Source organism: Oryza sativa, chromosome 10 (genome assembly GCF_034140825.1).
Source record: "Oryza sativa Japonica Group chromosome 10, ASM3414082v1".
In the NCBI taxonomy this organism is placed as follows: Eukaryota; Viridiplantae; Streptophyta; class Magnoliopsida; order Poales; family Poaceae; genus Oryza; species Oryza sativa.
The window spans coordinates 7,746,644-7,768,500 of NC_089044.1; the positions used below are offsets into that span (position 1 = coordinate 7,746,644).

The 21,857-nt window shown below is 49.1% G+C and overlaps 2 pseudogenes; one reads left to right on the top strand and one right to left on the bottom strand.

Annotated features, from left to right (window-relative positions):
• Positions 1 to 3,863: 3,863 nt before the first annotated feature.
• Positions 3,864 to 5,323, bottom strand: LOC112936601 (uncharacterized; annotated as a pseudogene).
• A 2,944-nt stretch (positions 5,324 to 8,267) lies between these two features.
• LOC9266040 (probable LRR receptor-like serine/threonine-protein kinase At3g47570) lies at positions 8,268 to 11,820 on the top strand (annotated as a pseudogene).
• The last annotated feature ends 10,037 nt before the right edge of the window (positions 11,821 to 21,857 follow it).

The following is a 21,857-nucleotide window of genomic DNA, read 5'->3' on the forward strand; positions in this document are numbered from 1 at the left end:
TCCTCCATCCTCATAATCCGTGATGGTCTATTTCGTATTCAAGTAAAGGACAAAAATACTTAAACTAAGCTCCTTTATATATGTTATGGCTGCATGGAGGTGCAACGTTGCATTAAGAAAATTGGTGATAGGAACTGATAACATGTATCTTCCATTTTAAATTCTGAGCACTGATCAGTCCTGCTAATATTTATGGCAGTATTTTAGAATGCATTATCTTCATAGTCACCAAAAATATAGTTCTTTAGCTGGGTACCAAAGTGGTTCTTGGCATGTTGATGTGCTGCAAGCCTGCAAATAAATATCGTAGAGTATTCCATCAGGCTATCCTTTATCTATTGTCTGCTATCTGGTAAAAGATATCCTTGATGTCTCCATGGTTTGTGATTGGAACAAGTACATTTTTGGCCCTTGAACTCTTCTTGAAGTCCATTTTGCACCATGAACTAAAACACTATTTCTTTTTTTCCGCAATCAACTTTCAAAACCGGACAAGGAGTCTATTTTTGGTGGTTTTATTTGCGATGACAGTGGTTTTGCTAGTGTAGACTCCTATTACACATTTTCCTGATGACGTAGTTAGGTTACATCAATATGTTAGGAGCTACGATTCGTGGCTCCAAAACACACACACACACAAGGGATAGAGATGGAGAAGCAACACTGGAACAGAGAACAACCAGAGAGGAACAGAGGAGCAGATAGAGATAGATTGGATTAATTCTTGCTTGCCATTAACCTTAAACACTCCGGCTCTTAATAGCCTTACAATCCAACTAATGGCGCTAAAAGGAAGGGATAAAACAACTTAACAAACTTCAACTAATGTTGCTAAGATAAAGGGATAAGCAGCAGCACTAAACAGCCGTGCCGCCCGGCCCTATAGCTCGTCCGGCACCAAGCCCAGCTTGCTGCTTGCGCCGGCGGAAGGGAATTCCCCACATAACATCTCTCCCCCCCTCGATCAGTAGCTCGTCCGCGAGCTGGAACGAGGGATATCGGTTGCGAAAGTCGTCCAAGTCCTCCCAAGATGTGGCCGATGCCGGCAGTCCTTCCCATTGAACCAGAAGCTGGCGCACCCCTCGAGCCAAACGGGCGCGCAACACTTGGCGAGGAACAGGTTGGGCCGCTCCATGCTGAATGGGTGGCAAAGCCAGTGGTGCCGATGGCGACACACCCACGAACGGCTTGAGCAGTCCGACATGGAACACATCATGAAGCCGTGTCCCCGGCGGCAATGCGAGGCGATACGCCACCTCGTTGATGACGGCGACGACGCGGTATGGCCCGTAGAAGCGAGGACGAAGCTTGCCCTTGACAGCCTCCGGGAGGGACGCAGGAACGCGGTGGCGAACGCGGAGCCACACCCACGCCCCCACCTCGAACGACACCTCCCGGTGCTTCTGATCATAGTAGCGCTTGGCATACTGTTGTGCTTGTTCCAGGCGGAGACGAACATCAGCGAGGAATGCGTCGCGCTCCTCAATGGACTGTGCCACCGCTGCCACCCGTAGCTCGCTTGCGTCGTATGCCCGGATTGAGGGAGGATCGCGGCCATAGACCAACTTGAACGGCGTGTCACGAAGGGCGGCGTGGAAGGAGGTGTTGTAGATGTACTCTGCCCACGGCAGCCAGCGCAGCCACTGGCGGGAGCGATCTCCGGTCATGCAGCGGAGACACATGGCAATGGCCTTGTTCACGGCCTTCGACTGGCCGTCCGACTGTGGATGGAACGCCGTACTGCGGTGGAGCTTGGTGCAGGTGGCGGTGAAGAGGGCTGTCCAGAACGCCGACGTGAAGACGGGGTCCCGGTCTGAAACGATGGACTCCGGCACCCCGTGTAAGCGCACGATGTCGACGAAGAACGCACGCGCCACCGTCTCCGCCGTGTACGAATGTGCGAGGGCGATGAGGTGGGCGTACTTGGAGAATCGATCGACGACGGTGAGGATGACCGACTTGCCGCCAACGCGTGGAAGGCCCTCGACGAAGTCCATCGCGACATCGGACCAAATGGCAGATGGTACCGGGAGTGGAAGCAGGAGGCCCGCGGGATGGAGGTGGTCCGTCTTGTTGCGCTGGCAGGTGAGGCAGCCTTGGATGTGATCGTGGACGACACGCCGGTCGTCGGGCGTGTGGAAGTCGCGGCGGAGTCGATGAAGTGTTTTTTGGATGCCCTCGTGTCCGTCATCATGCGCCGCGGCGACGACGACTGACACCCATGGTGAGCCCGGCGGAATGTAGATGCGGCGCTTGTAGGTGACGAGGCCGTCGATCACCGCCCATGGTGTTGTGCGCGTGCCGGAGTTGATCTCGTCGCGGAGGGCTTGTAGTGCCGGATCGGTGTCCCCCGCCGTGCGGATGTCTTTGAGGAGATCGAACGTCGGCGTGGAGAGTACGAAGGCCTGGCTGTCTGGTGCGGCGCGGCAAGACAGAGCATCCGCCGCCGCGTTCTGTTTGCCTGGCTTATATTCAACCACAAAATCAAACCCCAACAATTTGCTTACCCAATGATGTTGCGGGATCGTGGATAAGCGTTGGTCAAGAAGGAATTTGAGGCTGTAGTGATCCGTCTTGACGATGAATTGCCGCCCCCACAGGTACGGCCGCCAGTGTCGCACTGCTTGCACCAAGCTGATGAGCTCACGCTCGTACGCGGCGAGCGCGTGATGGCGTGTGGCGATGGGCCGACTGAAGTAGGCGATGGGGTCTTCGCCTTGGTGAAGAACTGCTCCGAAGCCGGTACCGGATGCGTCGCATTCGACCACGAATGGGCGGTTGAAGTCGGGAAGGCTGAGGACCGGCGTGGTTGTGAGGGCGAGCTTGAGGCGCTGGAACGCATCATCGGTCGCCGGCGCCCATGCGAAACTGTCCTTGCGGAGGAGCTGCGTGAGTGGAGCCGCCACGGAACCGAAGTCTTGAATGAACTTGCGGTAGTAGCTGGCCAGACCGAGGAAGCCACGGAGTTCCTTGGGCGAACGGGGGCGCGGCCACTCAGCTACCGCTTGAATCTTGGCGGCGTCCATGGCGAAGCCGTGCTGCGAAATGATGTGGCCGAGGTACGCTACGCTTGGGTCGCCGAACGAACACTTGGTGTGCTTGACGAAGAGCTGGGCTGCCCAGAGCGCGGTGAAGACGGTGCGCAGGTGCTGCAGGTGCGACGTCCACGTTGGGCTGTAGACGAGGATGTCGTCGAAGAAGACCAAGACGAAGCGGCGGAGAAACGGCCGGAGCACGTCGTTCATGAGTGATTGGAACGTGGCCAGTGCGTTTGTGAGGCCGAACGGTATGACGAGAAACTCGTAGAGCCCATCGTGTGTACGGAACGCCGTCTTGTCGATGTCGTCAGGGTGCATCCGGACTTGATGGTAGCCGGACCGCAGATCGAGCTTGGAGAAGATGGCGGCGCCGTGCAGTTCATCGAGGAGCTCGTCGACGACGGGGATGGGGTATTTGTCTTTGACTGTGCGCTCGTTGAGAGCCCGGTAATTGACGCAAAAGCGCCATGACCCATCTGCCTTCTTCACCAGCAGCACCGGCGATGAGAACGCCGACGTGCTCCGGTGAATCAATCCATTTTCCTCCATCACCCTGCACTGGCGTTCCAGTTCGTCTTTGTGGCGGACGGGGTAGCGGTACGGGCGTACCGCCACCGGGGCTGTCCCGGGCAGCAACTGGATGCGATGTGAGCGGTCTCGGGCCGGCGGCAATCCTGTAGGCTCGGTGAAGACGTCCGCGAATTCCTCCAGGAGGGAGTCCAGTAGTGCCGCTGGAGCGCACGCCAGAGCACGGGGTCGCTGGTGTCCCGGCAACCCGTGGAGCGTGACGCGGTGCCAGAAGGACATTGTCAGCACCGTGAAATCCTAGAGGATCGGCCCCAATGTCGCGAGCCACTGTGTTCCCAGCACGAGGTCATAGCCACCCAGAGTCAGGACGTAAACGTCCGTGGCGAATTCCTCGCCGGCGATCTGTAAAGGCATGTCGGGGAAGACGCCGGGGCACGCCACCTTGTCGCCGTTCGCCACCGTGACGTTGAGGCCCATGCGGGGCTGAGGAGCCCGACCGACACGTGCCGCTGTATCCTGAGACAGGAACGTGTGCATCAAGCCGGAGTCGATGAGGGTGTAGAGGTCGGTGTCGCCGAGGTGGGCCGTGATGTGCATGGCGTCGGACGCGCGAACTCCGGTGGCCGCATGCAGAGAAATCCGGAGTGTGGCGGCCGCGTCTGCTTGGTCGGTGGCGGAGTCGTTGTCGGTGTCGTCCTCCCCCAACTCCAGGAAGAACAATCGGCGGCACAATCGGTTGTGGCCGCGCGAATAGGGCTCGTCACAGTTGAAGCAGAGACCTTGTCGTCGGCGCTCATCCATCTCCTCCGGTGACAGGCGGCGGACGGTGCGGTTGATCGCGGTGGCGTGCCTGCCGGTTAGGCGGCGGTGGCCGGCTCTGGAGCCGGCGCCTGGGGGTTGGCCGCCGGAGGAAGTGGTAGTATGCCGCGGCCGGCGTGTCGTGGCGGGCGGGGTGGCCGGGCTGCGAGTTCGCGGCGTTCGAACGAACGAGCAAGACTCATGGCCTCTTCTAGCGTCGTCGGATGCTGCATCTGCACATCTAAACTCATCGGTTCCTGCAAGCCAACCGTAAACAGTTGTACCTGTTGATCCTCGGAGAGGTAGCCGGTGCGCGTGAGCAGGTCAAGGAAACGCTCGGCGTAGTCATCCACCGTGGTCGTTCGCCGGCAGGCTGCCAGCTCGCCCAGAGGCGTCGAGTGCAGAGGTGGACCGTAGCGCATGTTGAGCAACTCCGAGAAGCGATGCCACGAAGGCGGTTCATGGTCACGTTCAAGGCGAGTGTACCACTGTTGCGCGCCGTCGAGCAGATGGTAGGAGGCGAGCCAGACTTTGTTGTCCTCCGGCGTGCGTTGGCCCCGGAAGAATTGTTCACAGCGGTTGAGGAAGGGGAGCGGATCGCCGCGGCCGTCGAACTTGGGAAAGTCCAACTTGTGGTAGCGTGGAGGACGATCGCCATCGCCGTCGAAGCGGTGGCCGCCCGGACGTCCATGCCCATGAAAGCCATCGCCGCCGCGACCGTAGCGGTCGCCGCGGCCGACGTTGTGATGGGCAAAGCGGCCCCCATTGCGATCGCCGACGTCGCTCAGGTCGTCGAAGCGAGAAGAGGGAGCGCGGGCGCCATTCTCCAAGCGGTTGATGGCCAAGGTCTGGGTACGTTGCTGCTGGTCGATGTCGGTGATCAGGCCGCTGAGCTCCTCCAGCCGGCGCATCATGTCGTCGAAGCGTTGGCGCCAAACGTCGTCGTTAGCGCCGGCCATGGCAGAAATGGAAGCGGAGGATCGGTGGAGACTGATACCAAGATGTTAGGAGCTACGATTCGTGGCTCCAAAACACACACACACACAAGGGATAGAGATGGAGAAGCAACACTGGAACAGAGAACAACCAGAGAGGAACAGAGGATCAGATAGAGATAGATTGGATTAATTCTTGCTTGCCATTAACCTTAAACACTCCGGCTCTTAATAGCCTTACAATCCAACTAATGACGCTAAAAGGAAGGGATAAAACAACTTAACAAACTTCAACTAATGTTGCTAAGATAAAGGGATAAGCAGCAGCACTAAACAGCCATGCCGCCCGGCCCTGTAGCTCGTCCGGCACCAAGCCCAGCTTGCTGCTTGCGCCGGCGGAAGGGAATTCCCCACATAACAAATAAATGAGGCCATGCATGTGATTTCTGTGTTTCAGTTGACTGCAAGAACCCTCCAAGCAAATGATGCAGATTATATTTCAGGATGGAGTTCTCTAAATATACTTTAAGATCAGTGCTATACGTACTAAAAGTTTCTTATAAAACTCTTACAAACAAATATCTTAACCATTAATTTATTTACTCAGTTGGTAGTTATGAAAAATCAAGATACAAGTACATCATGCCATATAAGTTCTAAAGAGTCAGTAAGATTCTTTTTGGTATGTGTCATTTTCCATCTTTAAATAGTGTATCATCCATCATGTTAGACCAGATTCTATTTTAGTGATACTAGGAACATGACGTACAATTAACTTTGCCAACTATGTGAAAAAAAATGAAGCATCATTCCAGTTGTTACCTAATGTAATTCTGATTTCTGTATTAGCAGCTGTCTAATTATGTTTTTTTCTTCACTTAATTTATAAACTTTAATTAGAATTACATCCTAATGATAGCATCTCCTTTTGTGTACAGTTGCACTTCAAGGGTTTAGCAGAATTACTCAAAACATTTCCTGTAACTAATGAATTTGACAAAAAAAATTGTAAGAGATGTTGATGGTCTTGTGATTTAAATCCTTAAGTATGTCTTTAATAACCTGGAATAATCTACACCAATTTTTGTAGTGTTATTTATTCCATTAGTAAAAGTTGGTGTGCATTCATGAATTAAATATCAAACGATGTTTGACAATTATTCTTACCATTTGACAGATGCCACTGGGCAGATAATTAAATTATTGTTTAAATTTTCATGAACTTGATATATTTACGCAGGTTGATGTTCCATCGAAAACATAGGGTCCTCAAACGTTACTACTAACACGAAGGTGTAAAAATGCCAGTGCCCTCTTATATGTCAAATTGAACATAAATCACTGCGAGCAACAATTATTCTCCCTGCATCCAGGTAATCTACATGTTTTTTTTTACGTGAAAGCGGCAAGAGTATTGCCGAATATATTAGAAGGAGAAGTGCGGGTTGCATAGTTGTTACAAGTGGACTATTACAGTATGAATGTAAGCAACTCACAGAGGTAAAAGCTGAAAATATCAGCATATCGCAGCTTATAACAACCGAATCGTTCAAGGAGGTTGGAAAGTGATCTGGTTTTCTTGGATATCATCGTTGATTTGCTGAGCAGCTCTTTGGACGTTCGGTTCTTCCCCTCTGAAGATCTTCGCGTTTCTCTGCAGCCAGACACAGGTAATCTATATGTCAATCTGCAATTACATACAAATATAACACAACACTGAAAGCAAAACTCAAACAGTATCAATCAATGACCATCTAGGTTGACGGAGTCAAAGGCATCTGTTTCGGTTGTTGCTGATAGGTTTCATGTCATTTTTTTCAGATAATGAATAGGTTTCATACCAGTATTAGTATAGCTTTTCGAATCTAAGTACCAATTTGTGGTTTCCAACAATCAGGTTCAAATCTAGATACAAATTTGTACCGTACAGCATTTAGGTTAATTGGTTAATCATGTTTAGAGGGGCAACGTGAAAAACACAAGCATACTTGGTTTGTGGAAAAGGTTGATTCTGCACTAGTATTTACATCACTTTCCAGTCCAACTTTTACACTTTTGAGTGGGCTAGATGGGAGAGGAAACTTAATCACGGAGTGTTAATGTGTGTGTTAGTTGGCAGTAAAAAGATACTGTTATCAGCCTGGGCTTAAATTGACCTGTTTTGATATTTCAGAATATTTGATAAATGCGAACTTAATTTTTGAAGTCCTTAGTATAATTTAAAATTCTGACTAACCAAACTTAAAACCTTATAATCATACAATATATTAGAAACCAAATTTATTTAGGTACACTTAAATTCCGCAAATCATATACTGGACCTTGGATGTGTTCTGTTATGTTGCTTGCATCCATGCCATGCAAACATTAGTGTTGCCATGTTAGCTCTTGACATTGCTCACTCATGACCAACATACTAAGCATGCAAATAGTTTTGTTGTGAAACTACCTCTAAACGATGCAATGCTAGAACCAAGGTATGTATTACGAAAAAAAAAAAGAACCAAGGTATGTATTTACCTCTTCAGAGATAAGTGCCTAAGTGGAGCGTGTCAGAAAAATTCTTTTCAGTAAGCGCTTGCATGTCTGCCTGCCACAAAATGGGGCATGAATCTCCCAAGATATCTTTCACCACTTTCCTACTTGCATTTGCATGGCATGTCATACACTCCGGAATAATCTGTTGAATAGACTTTTTGTGATGGCTTTGATTTCTTTTGAAACAACTTGATGTCTTTATTTTCCAATCTACCAGCGCCTACAAGCTTCTGGTCCTAACATTACGTTTACGATTAGTGCTTTGTGCACTTGCTTTTCTTTTCATTTTGAATGGGAACAGTAGGAAAGGATCCTACTATAGTTTCCTGCACAATCTCACTCGGGTAATCGGGTTGACCAATTGTCAAGGTCTTGGGTGTAGAACGCACCATTTGCTTGCATGCACGATGGAATGGGTAGATAAAACATTAAGGCCTATATATGCAGCCCCGAGAAGTAACACTGTCTTGTTGCCAATGCATCATACACACTGAGATATGGCGCTTGGATTTCCAGAATGCATATCCGCTGTTGTGTTGATCTCTTTGTCCACTATGATTGCTGCTTCTTCGGGTCTGAGTATGAGCAACAGCAGCAACACTGACCTCACTGCACTGATGGCTTTCAAAGCGCAGCTCTCCGACCCTCTCGGCATCCTTGGAAGAAACTGGACTGTTGGCACCCCGTTTTGCCATTGGGTTGGGGTCTCCTGCCGCCGCCACCGGCAGCGTGTTACTGCTGTGGAGCTGCCAGATGTTCCCCTGCAAGGAGAGCTCAGCCCTCACATCGGTAACCTCTCTTTCCTATCTGTACTCAACCTCAGCAACACCGGCCTCATGGGTTCAGTCCCGGATGATATAGGAAGGCTGCATCGCCTCAAGATCCTTGATCTTGGTCACAATGACATGTTAGGAGGTGTCCCAGCCACCATAGGGAACCTGACGAGGCTTGATGTTCTTGATCTCGAGTTTAACAGCCTATCTGGTCCAATCCCAGTAGAGTTGCGTCTCTCGCACAACCTTCGCAGCATAAATATCCAGATGAATTACCTCACCGGCTTGATACCAAATGGCCTATTCAACAATACACCTTCATTAAAACATCTAATCATCGGCAACAACAGCCTGTCTGGACCGATACCAAGTTGCATTGGCTCCTTGCCATTGCTCGAGCGCCTTGTCCTTCAGTGCAATAATCTCACCGGGCCAGTGCCACCTTCAATCTTTAACATGTCTAGACTACATGTTATTGCTCTTGCCTCAAATGGCTTAACTGGCCCTATCCCAGGCAACAAAAGTTTCATCCTCCCGATTCTGCAATTTTTCTCCCTCGACTACAATTATTTCACTGGTCAGATTCCACTAGGGCTTGCAGCGTGTCGGCACCTTAAAGTTTTTTCCCTGCTTGATAATTTGATTGAGGGTCCTTTGCCCTCATGGCTGGGCAAGTTAACCAAACTCAATGTCATCTCCTTGGGTGAGAATCTCCTTGTTGTTGGTCCAATTCGAGATGCACTAAGCAACCTCACCATGCTGAATTTCCTAGACCTCGCAATGTGCAACCTAACAGGAGCCATCCCAGCGGATCTTGGACAGATAGGCCATCTTTCAGTCTTGCGTCTTTCAACAAATCAACTAACAGGACCTATTCCTGCTTCTCTTGGTAACCTGTCTGCATTATCTGTCCTGCTATTGGATGACAACCACTTGGATGGTTTACTACCAACAACAATTGGCAACATGAACTCATTAACAGAACTTATTATTTCTGAAAACGGCCTACAGGGGGATCTCAATTTCCTTTCTGCTGTTTCAAACTGTAGAAAGCTTTCTGTTCTATGTATCAACTCCAATCGTTTCACGGGAATTCTCCCAGACTACCTGGGGAACCTATCAAGTACGCTGGAATCATTCCTTGCATCCAGAATCAAGTTAAGTGGTAAACTTCGGCAACCATTTCTAATTTAACTGGCCTCAAGCTGCTAGATCTTTCGGAAAACCAACTGTTTAGTGCACTACCAGAATCAATCATGGAGATGGAGAATCTCCATATGCTTGATCTCAGTGGAAATAACTTGGCGGGCTCCATCCCATCAAACACGGCAATGCTAAAGAATGTCGTAATGTTGTTCCTTCAAAATAACGAATTCTCTGGCTCCATAATAGAAGACATTGGCAACCTCACCAAATTAGAGCACTTAAGATTATCTAATAATCAATTATCATCAACGGTACCACCGAGTTTATTTCACCTTGATAGCCTCATTGAGTTAGATCTGTCTCGAAACTTGTTCAGTGGTGCATTGCCAGTTGATATAGGTCATCTGAAGCAAATTTACAAGATGGACCTCTCTAGCAACCACTTTCTTGGGAGCCTGCCAGATTCAATTGGGCAAATTCAGATGATAACCTACTTGAACCTATCCATTAATTCATTCAATGATTCGATTCCAAATTCTTTTGGTAACCTGACTAGCTTGCAAACTTTGGATCTATCGCATAACAATATTTCTGGTACCATCCCGAAGTACCTGTCAAGTTTTACCATGCTCGCTAGCTTGAACCTATCTTTCAATAATTTACATGGTCAAATACCAGGAGGAGGTGTCTTCTCAAACATCACTTTGCAATCTTTAGTGGGGAACTCAGGGTTATGTGGTGTTGTCCGTCTAGGATTTGCACCGTGCAAAACAACCTATCCCAAAAGAAATGGTCACATGCTAAAATTTTTACTCCCTACTATAATCATAGTAGTTGGGGCTGTAGCTTGTTGCCTATATGTAATGATTAGAAAGAAAGTTAAGCATCAAAAGATTTCCACTGGTATGGTTGACACGGTCAGCCATCAATTACTCTCCTACCATGAACTAGTTCGAGCTACTGATAATTTCAGTAATGATAACATGCTGGGGTCTGGAAGCTTTGGAAAAGTTTTTAAGGGCCAGCTGAGCAGTGGTTTGGTGGTTGCTATAAAAGTTATACATCAGCATCTGGAACATGCCGTGAGAAGTTTCAATACTGAGTGTCGTGTGCTTCGAATGGCTCGACATCGCAACTTAATAAAGATAGTGAACACTTGTTCCAATCTGGACTTTAGAGCACTAGTTCTTCCCTACATGCCCAATGGAAGCTTAGAGGCACTCCTGCACTCTGAAGGAAGAATGCAATTAGGTTTTCTCCAAAGGTTGGATATTATGCTAGACGTATCAATGGCAATTGAATACCTGCACCATGAGCACTGTGAGGTGATCCTACATTGTGACTTGAAGCCTAGCAATGTACTATTTGACGATGACATGACGGCTCATGTATCAGACTTTGGCATTGCAAGGTTGCTGTTAGGTGATGACAGCTCCATGATCTCGGCAAGCATGCCAGGTACAGTTGGGTACATTGCACCAGGTACTATACCATACTCGTAGCTTTTTTACTCTTTCAAGTTTATCTTTTTTACTGCCATTGAGTGGTTTATTACTAACTTTTTTTATTGAGTAGAGTATGGAGCTCTTGGAAAAGCATCACGGAAGAGCGATGTTTTCAGCTATGGAATCATGCTGCTTGAAGTGTTCACTGGAAAGAGACCAACAGATGCAATGTTTGTGGGAGAACTGAACAACAGGCTGTGGGTTAGCCAGGCATTTCCTGCAGAGCTCGTCCATGTTGTGGACAGCCAGCTTTTGCACGATGGCTCATCTTCTACTACTAACCTGCATCTGCATGGCTTCCTTGTGCACGTTTTCGAGCTGGGTTTGCACTGCTCAGCTGACTACCCAGAGCAAAGGATGGCGATGCGTGATGTGGTTGTGACACTGAAGACGATCAGGAAGGACTATGTCAACTGGATGGTATTAATGGGGAGCACTGCCCAGCAGTGATCTATTGCCCTTGTCTCCTCACAGTAGAATGGGTTTTCGCTTCCGCATTAAGAATAACACAACAATAGCGTCAGCTGCATCTGCATGCCTGTTGATTACCCTTTGCTTCTATATTTGTACTGTTGGATATATATATATATATATATATATATATATATATATATATATATATATATATATATATATATATATATATAATGATTATATACACCCGGGTGTATATAATCTATTGTGCTTCTTCAGTTCTTCCTAAGCTTCAACAAACATTATTTAGTTGGAGTGCATGAGTAATTTTCATTTGAGAGGTGTGAGTGTGACTGAGTGTTCTTTTTACATCAGTGTAACCCAAGTGATTGATCTGCTGCTTAAATTTGCTTATTTCCAACCAATACACTAACCTAGAAAAGGAATGAATTTTCGCTGGTGCCCTCCAATTCCAGCACTGTTTTCCATATATACATCGAATACAGTTTTAACAGTGGCGCTCCAAGTAGGTTTTCTGATCGGTGTTGGTTATGCTAATTTTGGTCTGTTCACGTTAATTTCAAATTCACCTGTCCATGAGATGTTCGGTAGTACTGGACCCGTTAGCATTTAACAAGGACGTTTGACCATCGATCCTACTTAAAAATTTTATATAAATGTTATTTGTTTTGTTACATGTTTGGTTACTAAAGAAATTTTAAATATTATGCTTTAGCATATTTAGATTAATTTTTTAATAATTTACACTATGTTTGGTACTACTATTTTTAATTATATATTAATGCTATTAACTTTTAGGGTATCTATCTATCTATATCTATATTAATTGGGCACTTTCTAGAAGCTCTCACATTAATCAGACTAATCTAGCCGTTGATTAACTAGATCATAAAATCATGTTCATAGATTAATTACTACTAAAAAAAGCCCATGAGCTTGGCACTATAGGTGTCGGAATAACTAAAACCGACACCTGTAGTGCCTTTTCCTCCTCCACGAGTTGAAAACACATAAAGCTGGTACTTTTAAGTAACTATAGATGTCGGTTCTAAAGAAAAACTGACAACTATAGTATAGGTGCCGGTTTTTAAAAAAACCCGACACCTTTAATATGTTATAGGTGACTGTTAATTAAAAACCCAGTGCCAGATCCGGCTGGAGGGGAGGCGGTGGGCGACGGGTGGCAGCGGTGCCCTCCGCTCCGCCGGATCTGGCGGGAGGGGAGGCGGCGGGCGACAGGTTGCGGCGGCGCCCTCCCTTCTGCCAGATCCAGCGGGAGGGGTGGCGGGAGGTTTTTTAAAAAAACCCGACACCTTTAATATGTTATAGGTGACGGTTAATTAAAAACCGGCACACATAATAAATTATAGGTGTCGGGTTTTTTAAAAAACCGACACCTATCCAAACCGCGTCGAGCTATCGAGCCGATCCAGGCCGACACATCGGCCTTATCCTATATGAGCGTACCTTATCCTACCTCTCTCCATCTCTCGTCTCTATCTCTCTCGCCTCTCTTGTCTATATCTCTCTCTCGGCTCTCTCACTTCTCTCTCGCGCGCATGGCGGTGGCCAGATAGCGGCCCGGCGGAGGCGGCAGCGACGGCAGTCGCGCCCTCCCCTCCGCCGCACTACTAGAAAAGGCATTTTTCCCAACGTAGGGGTCTCATTTTCGCAGGCGGACATAGCCCTTAGAGCCAAATGACCGCCTACAAAAATATAAATCGGAATGAATATGCCGGTCCGCCTACGAAAATCTATTTTCGCAGGCGGACCTCTTAAGCGACGCTTGTGAAAATCATTTTCGCAGGCGCCGCTTAAGAGGTCCGCCTGCGAAAATAGACTTGACTATAAATAGACTTTTGATAGACTTAGATTTTTTCTAAGTCTCAAAACGCACCCCTCCCTCTCATCTCTCCTCCCCTCCCCTCTCCTCCCCACGGCCGGCCTCTCCCACGGCGGCTACAGCGCGTCCGGCGGCGTGGGCCGGCGGCGGAGACGACGGCGCGGGCGGCGGCGGCGGCTCTCCTCCCCCCTCCCTCCCAGATCTGGGAGAAGGGAGGGGGGAGGCCGGCGGCGGCAGCGGCGACGACGAAGCGCGGGGGCCGCTGCGGCGGCTCCCCTCCCCCTCCCTCCTAGATCTGGCCGGAGGAGGGAGGGGGGAGGCCGGCGGCGGCGGCTACGGCGCGGGGCGGCGGCGGCGGCGATGACGCACGCGCGGGGGCCGCGGCGGCGGCTCTCCTCCCCCCTCCCTCCCAGATCTGGCCGGAGGAGGGAGGGGGGAGGCCGGCGGCGGCGGCTACGGTGCGGGGCGGCGGCGTCCACGACAGCGTGGGGCTGCGGTGACGACGACGACGCGTGCGCGGGGCCGCGGCGACGGCTCCCCTCCCCCCTCCCTCCCAGATCTGGCCAGAGGGAGGGGGGAGGCCGGCGGCGGCGACTATGGCGCGAGGCGGCGGCGGCGGCGACGACGACGACGACGGCGCGGGGCGGCGGCGACAACGATGCCCGGCGCGGCTCCCCTCCCCTCCCCTCTTGCCTGGCGTGGCGACGCCGGAGGAGGATGGCGGCGGCGACCGCCGCCCGTGATTTTTTTTTTGTTTTTTTGAATGTATTTTCGCAAGCGGATTGTTGCCCCAACTGCGAAAATGGATGATTTTCGCAGTCGTTGACCTCCGCCTGCAAAAATCACTTTTTGCCGCCTGGAAAGATATTTTTTCTAGTAGTGCGCGCCCTCCCCTCCGCCAGATCCAGCTGGAGGGGAGGCGGTGGGCGACGAGTGGCAGCGGTGCCCTCTCCTTCGCCGGATCCGGCAGGAGGGGTGGCGGGAGGTGGTGGCGCAAGAGGGGAGGCTGCGGGCGGCGACAGCGCCCTCCCTTTCCTACCTCTCATCCCAGTATATTGTAGAATTCGTTGGTGATGTTTTTGTGAATTTGTTCATTCTGTGATGTCAATTTATTTTGGTAATGATTTGTGGATGATTTTTGGGTTTGGGATACTAATTTGATTTGGAGATGGGCGCATGCGCGGTGACGGCGCTTAGTGAGTTCGGCTCGAATTCGAGCTGGCTCTCTGTTTTTTTTTGGCTTGAGCAATGCTAAAGGTGTGAGTTCTATTTTTCTTATAGGTGTCGGTTGTTAGCATTGGTGCCGACCAATTGGTGCTGGATTTATGTGGCACCTATGGTCCTTTATGAACCGGCACCTTTGACCTTTTTTAAGTAGTGATAAATATTATAACCGTGGATTTTTGAAGCCCAACAACGTATTTGGGTCTCCATTCAATGTCCGTTACATATGCTTCCATAATTTGTGTGTATCGTCGTATCGATCTCTGCTGCCGTGTTAGACTCCGCTGGTGACAAGATCAGGACACGCATGCTACAGACCCTGCACTCGAGGATCTCCGTCGACCAAACGCAGTGCGGTCGCCTTGGCAGCCTTCGTTTCTCCTAGAAGAGTTGAATAAAATTTTGTATACTCGTGATATGTTTTTCAAACTGCTAACGATATGTTTCGTGTGAAAATTTTCTATATAAAAGTTGCTTTAAGATATCATATTAATCCATTTTTCAAGTATGTAATAATTAAAACTCAATTAATTACACGTTATTACTACCTCGTTTTAGGTAAAACACTTAATCTTCTTCATCTTCATCTTCAGGAGATTCAAACACCACCTTTGTTAAGCAAGATTTGATTCAAGTTAATATCTGCAGCTACTATATCTTCGTTTTAATTTCTCAAGCAAGCAAGATATATTCGATTCAACTTTTTTGGGTTTTGTTTAGTTCTTTTTTACATGTTTCTCATCTGAAATTACGTATAAATTAATCTCAGGTATCATGATCTTCATAGCCATAATTTTGAGGGAGTTTATAAGGTATATTCATTTGCTTTTAAGTTAATTTCTCCCACGTCCTTCGTAAGCAACCAATAGGCTTCACTGTGGATCTTTCATATTTTTCTTTTTGTCTTTGCAGATCTTTACAATATCAATATTAACTTAATTCTGAAATTCAAAAGTATTAATTAGCATGTGTACATCTTTTAACCAAAACCACAATATTAACAGACTAATGAGTATATTAAACTTAAGATGAAAATTTTATTATTTAACATATTATATTAGACAGTATAATATAGGGTTGGCGATTAGATCTATACTAATTGGATATTTTGTATTTTCTAGAAGCTCTAACGTTAAGTAGAAACATCTGACCGTTTATCACATAAATTATTTAATCATTGCAGTTGATAATTGCTGATCTAAGGCCATTTAAAGCCCTTCTACTCTAAAGGTCTTCAAAAGCTATTCAAGGCCCAGTAGTCCAGTACGTTAATAGCTCATCTCATGCTCTACACATTGAACCTAATGGACAGGACAGGGAATATGCAGAAAGACCATTCCTAACCTAACGACTAAAATGATATCCATAGCATTAAATAAGCTGCCACCTAGAATGAAATATGATGTGACAAGTGAATAAATAAGAAAAAAAGAAAAAACCAGGTCTTGCATACACCATATTTAAGACATCATGTGAGATAAGTAGCATTAAATTTAAGTATAGAATAGTGGTTTTTGCATTGAAAGATTAGTGTCTAGTATTAGTTTCTTGATAATGTGGAGTTTATGAAACTATATCTAGTGTCTTGGGTTGGGACTGGCCTAAACCCTTAAGCACTTGCCCCTAGATGCCATGTAGACTCATTTGCTGATGTGGAAGAGAGAGGGAAGGAGAGAGTGAACGAGCCACCTCTCGTGCAAGGGGTGACCTTTATACACACTTCAATAAAAATGTGAGAGCATTAAATTTATTGAGGTTTGTGTGCTAGAGGTAACTTATTGTATAGATTACCTCTTAATTTATAGAAAGGTGATAGAGATGAAATTAGAGGTGACAACCACTCAAATTGCTCTAACAGATTAGGATCACACCCTGATCGAATGATCAGCAGCGATTTGGGCGCCATGCCGCCATCCAACCAGCATTGTGAGCAAATCGAGGAACGTATGGCATGTGAGACTTCGGCAGCGACGAAAGTGTGGAGATTATGGGTATCCCATATCTACACGGCGATGGTATTCGAACTGGGTACAGGATACCTAATGTAGATAGAATATCTTATCTGTATCTTGGGTTTGTTTCTTAACTTGTGTATCAAGGAAACACCCTGAGACTTAGTCGGTTACGACTGTATTTTACCTGTATCTTCATATTCCGTTAGGGATATAGATTGTCTTTTGTAATCCGGACTCCTTCCCATATATAAGGGGGGGTCCGGGCGCCTCTAGGGGCATATGCTGATTTTTCCCGAATCATACAATCAATAATACACTCGGCGGATTCATCCCCGGACAGGAGTAGGGTATTACTTCTTTTATAAGAAGGCCTGAACCTGTATAAATCCTTTGTCTCCAAACCCATACACTTTTCTAGCTTGATAGCCACCCCCTTTTATTATTGCCGAAATCTAGTTTCGACAGTTGGCGCGCCAGGTAGGGGGAGCGTCAAGCTTTTCGCCGACCAGTGCAATGGGTCCTTTCTCCGGCATCGACGACCTCGTCTTCCCACCCGGGCAGACGTTTCGGTTCGGCAGCCTCGACTTCATCACCGACAACTTCGGCAAGATTTCTCTCTTTGACTCGGAATCGGACCAGTCGGGAGAGAACCGGATCTCAGTCCCGTTTGGATTCCCAAACGCGGCTGAAACCTACTTCAAGACCATCTCAATCGAGTCGGCTTCAAACCACTCGGCTGAGATCGCATTTTCTCCAATGACACCAGATCAAGGTGATGGGGCTTACCCACCGGTCCTGATGAAGCTCCCCGACGATTTAGCGGCCGTCTCCACCACGACAGCGTCCTCATCCCGTAGGCCTAGGCGGAAGTCGGCTTCAACACCGATTTCGCCTAGCTTCAGGGAAGTCGGCGTCATCCTCCAACCACTCGGCACGGTCTCGACGGATCAGCTAGATGACCACTACAGCTCTCCCACCGTCGACTCGCGCCCCACCGACATCGTGGAGTACGACGAATTTAGTTCTCGCTACAACGACTTCCACGACTTCGACGACTTCGACGGAAGCCTAGATGACGACTACACCCCTCTCTACTTTGGCGTTTTCATGGCCAATAACGAGACGGAGGAGCAACGCCAAGCCCGGGAGACCGAAGAGCGTCGCCGACTGGAGGAGGAGCACCAAGCACAAGAACAAGAACGGCTACGGCGTGAGCAGCAGGACCGTGAGCGGATCGCGAAGGAGGCTGAGGATCGACGTCAGCGAGCTTTGGAAGCGGGGCGCCGAGCGCGTGATCTCATCGGCCAGCAAGATGTCGAAGGGACACCGGTTTTCCGCACCCCTCAACAGAATGCGGTTGCCGCGATCACCCTCCTCGACACCCTCCTCAACCAAAACGAGCTCAATCGATCCGACCACGTCGTCAACATCTTGAACCAGACGAAGACCATGATCGCGGCTTCGGTCCCAGTTAACTCCGAAAGCGTCCACACGCCGACTGGCAGCCGAGTCCCCCACTTCCGATCTCATGACTACCGTCATCCAAGCCTCAGCATCACCGGCGCAGGATCCAACCGCAGGAGCAGGGGCCACGACGAGCGGTCTGTTCACTCACCTCCCGACCTTCATAGGGAGCGCCGAGTGGAACGGCCTCGCTCACCACCTCGTCGCCGCCCCATCGATCTTCGCGACACAATCATACAGCGCCGAGCAGCTCGAGGCTACCATCACTCGCCAGACCGCCACGACGACGACCTTGACGGAGTAGCAGCCTTCACCGACGACCTGCGTCGAGTGGATTGGCCAGCCGGCTTCAAACCGACTGGAATAGAGAAGTATGACGGCACCACTAACCCTGAATCGTGGCTTACCGTCTACGGTCTCGCAATCCGCGCAGCAGGAGGTGACAACAAGGCCATGGCGAACTATTTACCAGTGGCTTTAGCGGATTCCGCCCGATCTTGGCTCCATGGACTGCCCCGTGGTACGATCGGATCTTGGGCCGAATTACGCGACCACTTCATCGCCAACTTCCAAGGCACCTTCGAGCGTCCTGGCACACAATATGATCTTTACAACGTTATCCAGAAATCCGGAGAATCCCTTCGAGAGTATATCCGACGATTTTCTGAACAACGTAACAAGATCTCCGACATCACCGACGACGTCATCATCGCCGCATTCACCAAAGGGATTCGCCACGAAGAATTGGTCGGCAAATTTGGGCGCAAACCTCCCAGAACAGTCAAGCTCATGTTTGAAAAAGCCAACGAGTACGCCAAAGCCGAAGACGCCGTCACCGCATCGAAGCAGTCGGGTCCCAGTTGGAAGCCTAAAAATACGCCGGCTACGGGAGGAGGTGGAAGTAACAACCATAAGGACCGCAAGCGTAAGCCTGAGGAACTTGTTGCAACCGCCGCTCACTCTTCTCGACAGCGTTCGCGCGTCAACACCTTCGACAAGATCATGAACTCCCAATGCCCGCATCATCCAAACTCCAACCACGTGGCCAAAGAGTGCTTCATCTACAAGCAGTTCGCGGAGCAGTACACCAAGTCTACTCGGAAGAACTCCGACGAGGAACAAAGCACGTCAAGGAAAAAGGACGACGGCGACACCCCGGCTGGATTTCAAGACCACCGCAAGGAGCTCAACCATATTTTCGGCGGCCCCATGGCTTATGAGTCTAAAAGGAAGCAAAAGCTGACCGAACGGGAGATCAATGCTGTTCAGCCCGACACGCCCCAATATCTTCGATGGTCAGAGATCGCAATCAGGTTTGACCGCTCGGATCATCCTGACCGAGTGGTCCACCCGGGGCGGTACCCCCTGGTACTAGACCCAGTGGTCCGTAACGTCAAGCTTCGCAGAACCCTCATTGATGGCGGCAGTGCACTCAATATCCTCTTCGCCAAGACTTTGGACGATATGCAGATTCCTCGCTCCGAGTTAAAATCAAGCAATGCGCCTTTTCATGGAGTAATTCCAGGATTATCCGCAACTCCACTCGGTCAGATCACTCTTCCGGTCACCTTTGGCACTCGGGAAAACTTCCGCACAGAGAATATCAGCTTTGAAGTTGCCGATTTCGAGACAGCATACCATGCCATACTCGGACGCCCGGCGTTAGCCAAGTTCATGGCCGTCCCGCACTACACGTACATGATGATGAAGATGCCTGGTCCCCGAGGAGTCCTAACCCTACGGAGCGACATCAAGCAAGCTGTCACATGCGACAAAGAGAGTTGCGACATGGCCCAAACCCGCGAGATAGCGTCTGCCCGAGAGGAAATCCGACTGGCTGCAACCACGGTGAGCGAAGGAGAAGTGCCCGCTGCCAAGATTTCAAAAAGTGGGGAAACCGAAGCCGAGACTAAAAAGATTCCCTTAGATCCTTCTGATCCTACCAAAACTGCTGTAATAGGCGCCGAGTTAGATTGTAAATAGGAAAGCGCGCTCATCACCTTTCTTCAAAATAATAAAGATATTTTTGCGTGGAAACCTTCGGATATGCCCGGTATTCCCAGAGAGGTGATTGAGCACTCCTTACATGTCAAAGAAGACGCCAAGCCTATTAAACAACGACTCCGCCGATTTGCACAAGACAGGAAGGACGCGATCAAGGAGGAATTGACCAAGCTGTTAGCAGCAGGCTTCATCAAAGAAGTCCTTCATCCCGACTGGCTGGCAAACCCGGTTCTAGTTCGGAAGAAAACAGGGCAATGGCGTATGTGTGTTGACTACACTGACCTCAACAAGTCCTGCCCTAAAGATCCTTTTGGGTTGCCTCGCATTGACCAGGTAGTTGACTCAACCGCCGGCTGCGAGCTTCTCAGTTTTCTGGATTGCTACTCGGGGTATCATCAGATCCGACTGAAGGAATCCGACTGCTTGAAGACTTCATTCATTACGCCTTTTGGGGCATACTGCTACGTCACCATGCCGTTTGGATTAAAAAACGCAGGAGCAACTTATCAGCGCATGATCCAGAGATGCTTTTCAACACAGATCGGCCGCAACGTTGAAGCCTATGTGGATGACGTAGTCGTCAAGACCAAGCAAAAGGATGATCTGATCTTGGATCTAGAAGAAACCTTCGCGAGCATCCGCGCCTTCAGGATGAAATTAAACCCTGAAAAGTGCACCTTCGGAGTACCGTCAGGGAAGCTGCTTGGTTTTATGGTGTCTCATAGGGGCATCCAAGCCAACCCGGAGAAAGTTACTGCTATCCTCAACATGAAACCGCCAAGCACCCAGAAAGATGTTCAGAAGCTGACTGGATGCATGGCGGCGCTCAGCCGATTCGTTTCAAGACTTGGCGAGCGGGGGATGCCCTTCTTCAAGCTACTGAAGAAAACAGATAATTTCCAATGGGGACCCGAAGCACAGAAGGCCTTCGAAGATCTCAAACAACTCCTCACCAAGCCGCCGGTCTTAGCTTCACCACACCCGCAGGAGCCGTTGTTGCTGTATGTATCAGCCACCTCCCAGGTCGTGAGCACAGTCTTGGTTGTTGAACGTGAGGAAGAAGGCCATGTCCAGAAAGTTCAGCGACCAATTTACTTCGTCAGCGAGGTCCTGGCCGACTCCAAAACGAGGTACCCTCAGGTTCAGAAGCTGTTATATGGTATTTTAATTACTACCAGGAAGCTGTCTCATTACTTTCAAGGTCACTCGGTAACGGTGGTCACATCATTCCCACTCGGCGATGTACTCCACAACCGCGAAGCAAATGGGCGGATTGCTAAGTGGGCTTTGGAGTTGATGTCTTTGGACATATCATTCAAGCCCCGCACTTCAATCAAGTCTCAAGCGTTAGCTGATTTTGTCGCCGAGTGGACCGAGTGCCAAGAGGATACCCCTGTGGAGAAAATAGAGCACTGGACCATGCATTTTGACGGGTCAAAAAGACTTTCGGGCACTGGAGCTGGAGTGGTTTTAATTTCCCCGACTGGAGAAAGACTAAGTTATGTGCTTTGGATACATTTTTCGGCATCTCACAACGTCGCCGAGTATGAGGCGCTCCTTCATGGGCTACGGATTGCAATTTCCCTAGGGATAAAGCGTCTAATTGTTCGTGGTGATTCACAGCTGGTTGTCAACCAAGTTATGAAAGAGTGGTCCTGCATTGACGACAAT